The sequence below is a fragment of the Carlito syrichta genome, unplaced genomic scaffold (assembly GCF_000164805.1).
Source record: "Carlito syrichta isolate Samal-C Ts95f unplaced genomic scaffold, Tarsius_syrichta-2.0.1 Scaffold312069, whole genome shotgun sequence".
NCBI classification, from domain to species: Eukaryota; Metazoa; Chordata; class Mammalia; order Primates; family Tarsiidae; genus Carlito; species Carlito syrichta.
This window is the reverse complement of record NW_007256165.1, coordinates 344093-352081: the sequence shown is the minus strand read 5'-3', so window position 1 is coordinate 352081 and position 7989 is coordinate 344093. Positions and strand designations below refer to the sequence as shown.

The 7989-nt window shown below is 42.4% G+C and overlaps 1 pseudogene; it reads left to right on the top strand.

The window, feature by feature from the left end:
• Nucleotides 1–6854: 6854 nt before the first annotated feature.
• LOC103272011 overlaps nucleotides 6855–7989 on the top strand; it is a 22571-nt pseudogene continuing 21436 nt past the window's right edge.

Genomic DNA, 7989 nt, shown 5'->3' with positions numbered 1-7989 from the left:
AGCTGAGCCAGAAGGATTGCTTGAGCCCAGGAATTCCAGGCTGCAGGCAGCTATGATTGCACCGTTGCACTCCAGCCTGAGCAATAGAGCAAGACCCCATCTTAAAGAAAAATTAAAGAAAGAAAGGATTCAGATTAGCTAGACCTGTGTCATGTGCCCATCCCTGCATCAATCCCTATGCCAGGGGAGAAGGGACAATGATCAAAGTGATTACAGCCAGATAAAAAGCGATATCCTAGCCAGAGTAAAGGCCTGATTCAGAGACATGCAGTCTTCAAAGATTCTGTCTTGCCCACAGGCTCAAGTTTAAATTCAAGGTGCTTGACCATCTGATGCACTCCCTTCCTCTCAATGTCCTCTTGTTACTTTCTGTTCAAGTCTTGTTTTCCCATGATAAACATGGTCCTTCCCATCTCCCACTTTCACTTTTGCATATGCCCTTCTCTCTCCCTAGAACATCCTGCTTCACTTCTCCTTCCCAAATGCTTCTCAACTCTCGAAGTCAAGTTAAGATCCTATGTTTTCTGAGGAATCTTTCTTTACCCCGATGCTGTGTGTGGCACATTCTTTGCAATTTTATTTTAACAAGAGCGCAATCCTAGGAGTCAGGCAGTTTCAGTTCTGTTCCTGACATTTGTACCTCAATTTTGTCTATTGTTTATTGGTTCCCTACTACTGTGTTTATCTTTAAAATTTCACTTTTATCGCCACTCTTGATTTATTTGTGTTTACGTGTTTATATTTTTAGCTGTTTTTATGTTACTCTAGGGTCTATAATATAAATCTTTAATGTACCACAATCTACCTTCCAATAACACCACCTGATGAGTAGTGTGAGACACTGACAATGGTGGACTTCCACTCACCCCTCCTGTCTTCCATGCTCTTATAGTCATATTTTATTTCCACATGGGGTTGATCCTTGAACAACACACTTGAGCTTTGTGGGTTTACTTATATCCAGATTTTCATCTGCCTCTGCCACCCTTGAGACAACAAGACCAACCCCTCCTCTCCATCCTCCTCCTTAGCCTGCTCAGCCTGAAGATGAGGTTGAGGACCTTTATGCTGATCACTTTTACTTAGTGAATAGTAAATATTTCTCCTCCTTATGATTTTCTTAATAACATTTTCTTTTCCTTAACTTACTTTATTCTAAGACTGCAGTATATAATACATATAACATACTAATGTGTGGTAATTAACTGCTAATGTTTTCAGTAAAGGGTCAGTTAAGTTTTGAGTAGTCAAAAGTTATATGCAGATTTTTGACTCTGGGGGCGCCAGCGCCACTAACCTCTATGTTGTTCAAGGGTCAACTTTATTTTGAAAATTCTGATATACATTGTAGCTGCTTTTGTTTTATTTTATTATTACTTTTTTTTTTTAAAGTCATGGCCTCTGTCACCCAGGCTGGAGTGCAGTGGCATGATCATGGCTCATCTCAGCCTCAACCTCCTGGGCTCAGGCGATCCTCTTACTTCAGCCTCCTGAGTAGCTGGGACTACAGGCACAAGCCATCATGCCCAGTTATTTTTTTCTTTTTATTATTATTATTTTTTTTTGTAGAGACAAGGTCTCGCTATGTTGCCCAGGTTGGTCTTGAATTTCTGGGCTCAAGTAATCCTTCCTCAGTCTCTCAAATTGCTGGGATTGTGGGAGTAAAACACCGTGCCCAGTCCTGCTTTTGCTTTAAACAATTAATATTTTAAGAGATTAAAAGTTAAGAAAAATGGTCAGACATGGTGGCTTACTCCTGTAACTCCAGCACTTTGTCTCTATAAGAAGTTTCAAAATTAGCTGGGCATGGTGCTGGGTGCCTATAGGCCCAGCTACTTGGAAGGCAGAGGCAGAAAGATCACTTAAGCCCAGCAGGTCGAGGCTACAGTGACTGTGATCATGCTACTGCACTCTAACCTGAGTGACAGAGTGAGACTCCAACTCAAAAAACCCCAAAAACTCTAAGAAAAATTATGTTCATCTACATATTTATCATTTCAGATCTCTTCAGCTCTTTGGGTGGATCCACATATTCCTTCCCCTGCATAACTTTCTTTAATGGTTTTTAATTTTTAATTTCATTTTTTTAGAGATGGGGTCTTGCTATGTTGCCTAGGCTGGTCTCAAACTCCTGGCCTCTAGCAATCCTCCTACCTCAGCCTCCAGAGCTGCTGGGATTATAGGCATAAACCACTGTGCCTGGCTTACCTTTAACTTTTCTTGTAGTACAGGTCTGCTAGCAATAAATCTCCCAGCTTTTGTTTGACTTTAAACATCTTCATTTTACCTTATTTTTGAAAGATATTTTCACTGGCTATAGAATTTTAAGTTGACAAAATGGCTTCTGTCTGCACTTTACAGATGTCATTCTATCATCTCCTGACTTGTGCTGTGTAAAATGAGCACTCACTAGTAATTATCAACTTTTGTTTCCTTGTATGTAATGTTTTATCTTTCTGTCTGGTTGCTTTGAATATTATCTCACTGTCACTATTTTCCAGCAGTTTTAATATGCTGTCTCTTGCTATGGTTTTCTTTTTTTTTCTTTTCTTTTCTTTTTTGAGTTGGAGTCTCACTCTTTGTTGCCCAGGTTGGAGCGCAGTGGCACGCTCACGGCTACCGGAGTCTCGACCTGCAGACGCATGCTACCACACCCGGCTAGTTTTTTATGATTTATTGTAGAGGCGAAAGCTCACCAAGTTACCCAAGCTGGTCTCGAACCCCCAGGCTCAGACAATTCTCTTCCCTTGGCCTCCCAAAGTGCTGGGATTACAGGCTGAGCCACCGTGCCCGACCTCTTATGGTTTTCTCTACATTTATTTTACTTGGGTTCACTGAGCTTCTTAAATCTATGAGTTTTCATCACATTCATAAAATCTTCTACCATAATTTCTTTAAATATTTTTCTGTGCTTCTGCCTTATTCTGAGATTCCAATCACATATATTTTATAATTTTTTATTTTGTCTCAGAGTTTACTGATGATCTGTTCATTTTTCGGTCACTCTGTTTTCTTTCTGTGTTTCAAAGTTTCTGTTTCAAGTTCACTGATCTTTTCTGCAATGTCTAATCTGCTGTTAATCTCATATGGGTATTTTGCATCTCAGGCATTATATTCTTAATCTTTAGAAGTTCTATTTGGACCTTTAAAAAAATGTTTCCATTTGTCACTTCTTCATGTTTTCCTCTACCTTCTTGAATGTAAGGAACATATTTATACTAGCTGCTCTTTTATAGTCCTTGCCCCCGAATTTCATCATCTCTGTCATCTCTAGGTCTATTTCTATTGATTTACTTTTTACTGGTTATAGGCCATATTTTCTTCTGCTTTGTGACTTTCAATTGGACATCAGTCACTGTCAGAATTTTTTTATTTTATTTTTTATTTTGAAGATGTGGGGTACAATTCAGGGTTAGGTATACAAATGTTCATTATGCAGGTATCTTTGTTGATGAGGTGTGCCCCCCATTCCCCTGGCAGTTTCCCACTACTGCACTGCCAGAATTTTATGTTGTTGAGTGCTACATTGTGTTGCAGTCCTTGAAATAGTGTTGGATGTTGTTGGCACACAATCACATTACATGTAATCAGTCGGGTCCTTCTGAAACTTGCTTTTAGACTTTACTAGGACAGGTTCAAAGTAGACTTTGTCCTAGGGAGAATTTAACCCCACTATTAAGCAATGCCACAAGTGAACATCATGAGGTGTTTCTATTCTAGCTGGTAGGAGCACAAACTATTTTGAACTCTGGCTGAGCTCTAAGAAGGTTTTGGTCTACTGCTTTTCAGTTGCTTTTTCCCTATTCTCACGAAGTTTCTTATCATGCATATCTGTTCTCGCTGAAGATTCAAGAGAACCTCTCTGCTGACCTCCAGAGCTCTCTTTGTAAAGTTTGTTCCACTTCTGCATTCTGTGATTCTAGCTGACTTGGCTTCTCTAAATTCTAACTTGGGCTTTGAATCTGATTTCTGTCTTTTCAGCTCAATGAGACCACAAAGCTCTGTGGTCTAGGTTCCCCCTCCCTGCACTGCAGCAGGGAAAATGCCTCCATATAGTAAGTTGGGGAAATCATGTGGCAATATTTGTTTCCCTTTTCTCAGTGATCACTGTCATTCATTGCCTGATGTCCAATATCCTGAGAAACATTGTTGTATATATTTCACCCAGTTTTTTTTTTTTTATTGTTTCATTTGGGAGGGTGAGCCTAATTCCTGTTGCTTCATCCTGGCTGAAAGCAGACATCTTCTCTTTATTTCCTTTTGATTAATTTTTTTATTTCCATCTACAAATTATCTTATGAAAGCATCTCTTCTGTTTATTTGCTCATGTATTTATTTTAGTTTAAGCTTCATTTATGATTATTTTATTTATTTCTACCTCTTTTCTGAGCTCTTTTGCATTTTTTAAATGAATTTTTCTTTTCTCCAAGAATCTCATTTAAGAGATTTTTATCATTTTATTTGTTTTTCATATCTCTTATCTTTTCCTTCACTTTCGCTTTCTCTCTCTCTCTCTCTCTCTCTCTCTCTCTCTCTCTCTGTCTCTCTCTCTCATCTCATAGCTGTTTTGAATTTTAGGTGATCATTTTCATCAATGTGGATCTTTCTGGCATACTTTTGTCATCTGCAGAGACATTATTCTGCCTTTAATTCTCCTTGCTTTTATTAACAAGTTTGTATGGGATCTGATCATGAACCTTTTCTGTTGCTCTTTTTTTTTTGTAGTGGGGTCTTACTCTGTCACCCAGGGTGGAGCACAGTGGCACAATCATGGTTCACCACAACCTCAAACTCCTGTGTTCAGGTGATTCTTCTGCCTCAGCCTCCTAAATAGCTGGAACTACAGGTACGCATCATCATGTCTGGCTAATTTAAAAAAATACTTTTTTCTTTTAGAGATGAGGTCTCACTATGTTGCCTAAGCTGGTCTTGCTCTCCTGGGTTCAAGTAATCCTCCTACCTTGACCTCCCAAAGGGCTTGGGATTACAGGCGTGAGTCACCACACTTGGTCCTGTTGCTCATTTTTAAGTGAAATGAATTTTCTTTAATTTTTGGAGGAAGACAAAGGTCTCCACAGTTTAATAGTCATGTGGCTCTGGCTCCCCCTTCTGTTGTGCTCAGAAAGTTATTCTTTTAGTAAAAAAGGACCTACTTCCTTAGAGTTCTGCCTCAGTGCGCCTTCCCTAGATCGTCTCTTTCCTTTGCCAACTATTAACCTATTCTTTTTATCATGGAGTCTGCTTCCAGAAGTTTTTCCTCACCACAAGGCTTGTTCTGAAAGGGAATTTTGATTTGTAGTTTGAGAGTTCATAGGGTTAGTTTCTCCCTCTGTCTTGCGGGTGGGGGGAAGAAGAGGGGGAGATTTTTTTTTTGTATTTTTTTGAGTTGGAGTCTCACTCTGTCACTCAGGCCAGAGTGCAGTGGCACATTCACGGCCATCCCAGAGTCGACCTGCTGGGCTCAGGTGATCCTTCCGCCTCAGCCTTCCAAGTAGCCAGAACTACAGGTGAGCACTACCACACCCAGCTAATATTTTGATTTTTATTATAGAGATGAGGTCTTGTCAAGTTTCCCAGGCTGTTCTAGAACTCATGGGCTCAGGCAATCCCCTCATCCCAGCCTCCCAAAGAGCTGAAATTACAGGCTTGAGCCACCACACCTGGCCAAGATTGGTTTTTAAGAGCAATTCAAAACTCTGGTCCCACCACCACTATCTTCCACACATCTGGGAATCAGGTCATTTCTAAAGTCTCTTGTCTTTTATAGTTCCAACTGTCATGTTTCTATTTCACTATTCATTTACCTCAACAGATATTTCCTGGATACCTACTAAGTGCATGACAGTGTACCAAGGATACAAATATGAAGAAACATACTTTAGCCTCTAAGGAGCTTCCATGTTGGTGAGGCAGACAAATATAAGCTCAATTAGGTATAATAAGGCTATGGTAAATGCTGCAAAGATGCCATGGAAACACAGAAGACATTGACTCACTCTTGTTGGCTGGAAATAGAGACAGCAACATTTACATCCCCCAAAACTAGGAGATCTAATGGAACTCACATATTAATAAGCATCTGGGTTCTTGTAGGAGGATGGACTGACTCTCAGACAATGGCTCTCAATACAGCCACGCTATGTGATTAAAGAAAATGCAGCTAGATAGTTAGGGGTGTCTCCTTGACAAAGTTCATGCTTCTCATCATCATCGTTAGTCTGGCCTCGTTTTCTTTTTGTTTGTTTTCCTCTTACCCTAACAATTTTGACAGGTCTTTGGGAGGGAGACAGCATTGCTGTTGTCTGGTATAGATCCTAGCTCTTCCTCCTGTGGGAGACACACCAGATTATAGGTTCCATCCTTCTGCTGAAAGAGAGGCTGCAGGGAGCCCTTCTGCATTCTTGGCCTGTGACGCCCAGGCCCAGCCTTTCCACATCCCATCTCCCGGGTAGGCTCGCAGGCTGGTGTACAGGCTGGCCCCTCAAACAGTCATGCCCCTTTGTTTGGATATTCTCACAAAAAGTCAAGTGTCTGGTGTGTGTGTGCTAGCCAGGAACAGGGTAGGCAGCTGTCAGCCTGGCCTCACCCACAGCAGGCTCTGTGGACACACCATCAGAGAGTACCAATATATGTATGTTGCTTCAATTCATCAGAATGGGTTTTTTAAATGTTGAATCCTATCTTTAATTATTCAAGGGTTTGATGGAAATGTTTAAAAGATACCGAAAATGCAATTCTCTTTGGAACTTGCAGTATTTCCTCAGTCCCTGCTGAAATGGCTTCCTGTAAAACCAGAAGGTGGGAGAAAGAGAAGTGTGAGCTAAAGAAAATCTTTCCCTAGATCAACCCCAGTAATGGCCACCCAGAGGGGGACCCTGTTAAGGGGAAACAGTATGAAGGTGGTGATGACTAAGAGAGGAAAAGGAGGAGAAGGATTCCGAATCCAGGAGCAGGGATTGGCAGGTTCCCAGCAGCCGGTTGCTCAGCCCTGCCCTCTGGGCCCCCTCTCCCTGTCATCCCTAAACCTCCTCTGTAACTCACACCGAGGCCCTGAGGCAACTCACAGCAGGATCACCACTGCTCCAGGCCTCCGAGGTTCACTGATACCCCCAATTCCTCATCTGAATACGGAAAACCCCTTTGCAAGATAGTCCCATAAGATGAAGTTGGAAACGTTCTTGAAGAAATTAGAGATTCTAAATCCTGGAAGCAAAGGACGTCCAAACCACAAGATTCGTATCCTAATTCAGCCTGCTTCCTCTCACAGGGCTCCCTTTCCGCTTCCTCTTCTTTTCCTCCACACGCCTGAGATGAGTGCCAAGCAGAGTGACTCAGTCCTCAGACCACAGTGTACCTGGAATGGAACCCTGAACCCCTCTGGGCATGGCCCCCCACCCCGGGGTGGGATCTCTGGCCTCAGACTGCCCAAGGGGTCTGCTTTGCTCCCTCAGGTTGTCCCTGGGCCACAGGGATAAAGACATTTCCCCATGTGGACATTCAGCGTTTGGGGTGTTAAGTTATCTTGAGTAGATTCTTCAACCGTCTCTATCCTGCAAGTCTCTATGGTCCCCGTCTGGCATTCCTCACCCGCCTGGCCCACTTCTCTCCATCTGGCCAGGCTTCCTTGGGCAAAGCTGCCTGCCTGTGACAGTTCCATCCATCAGGGACATCCCTCTATCTTTCCCGCTGGCAGGGGTTGGGGTTTGGGTCTGATTACACCAGAGGTTGTGGAGGCTCAGTGGGAGCACCTTGGCCCCCCAGGAACACACCTGCCCCCCAGTGGCACAGCCATAACCACATTCCTTTCACGTTCTAGCTTCCCTCGTGCATTTTATTTTACTTTTCCTCTTTTCGTTTTTATTTTGAAATTGTGGGGTACAATTCAGAGCCAGGTATACAAATGTTCATCGTGCAGGTACCCTTATTGATGAGGCGTGCCCCCCCTTCCCCAGGTGAATATCGACTACGGTCAATCCCACCTATTCCCCT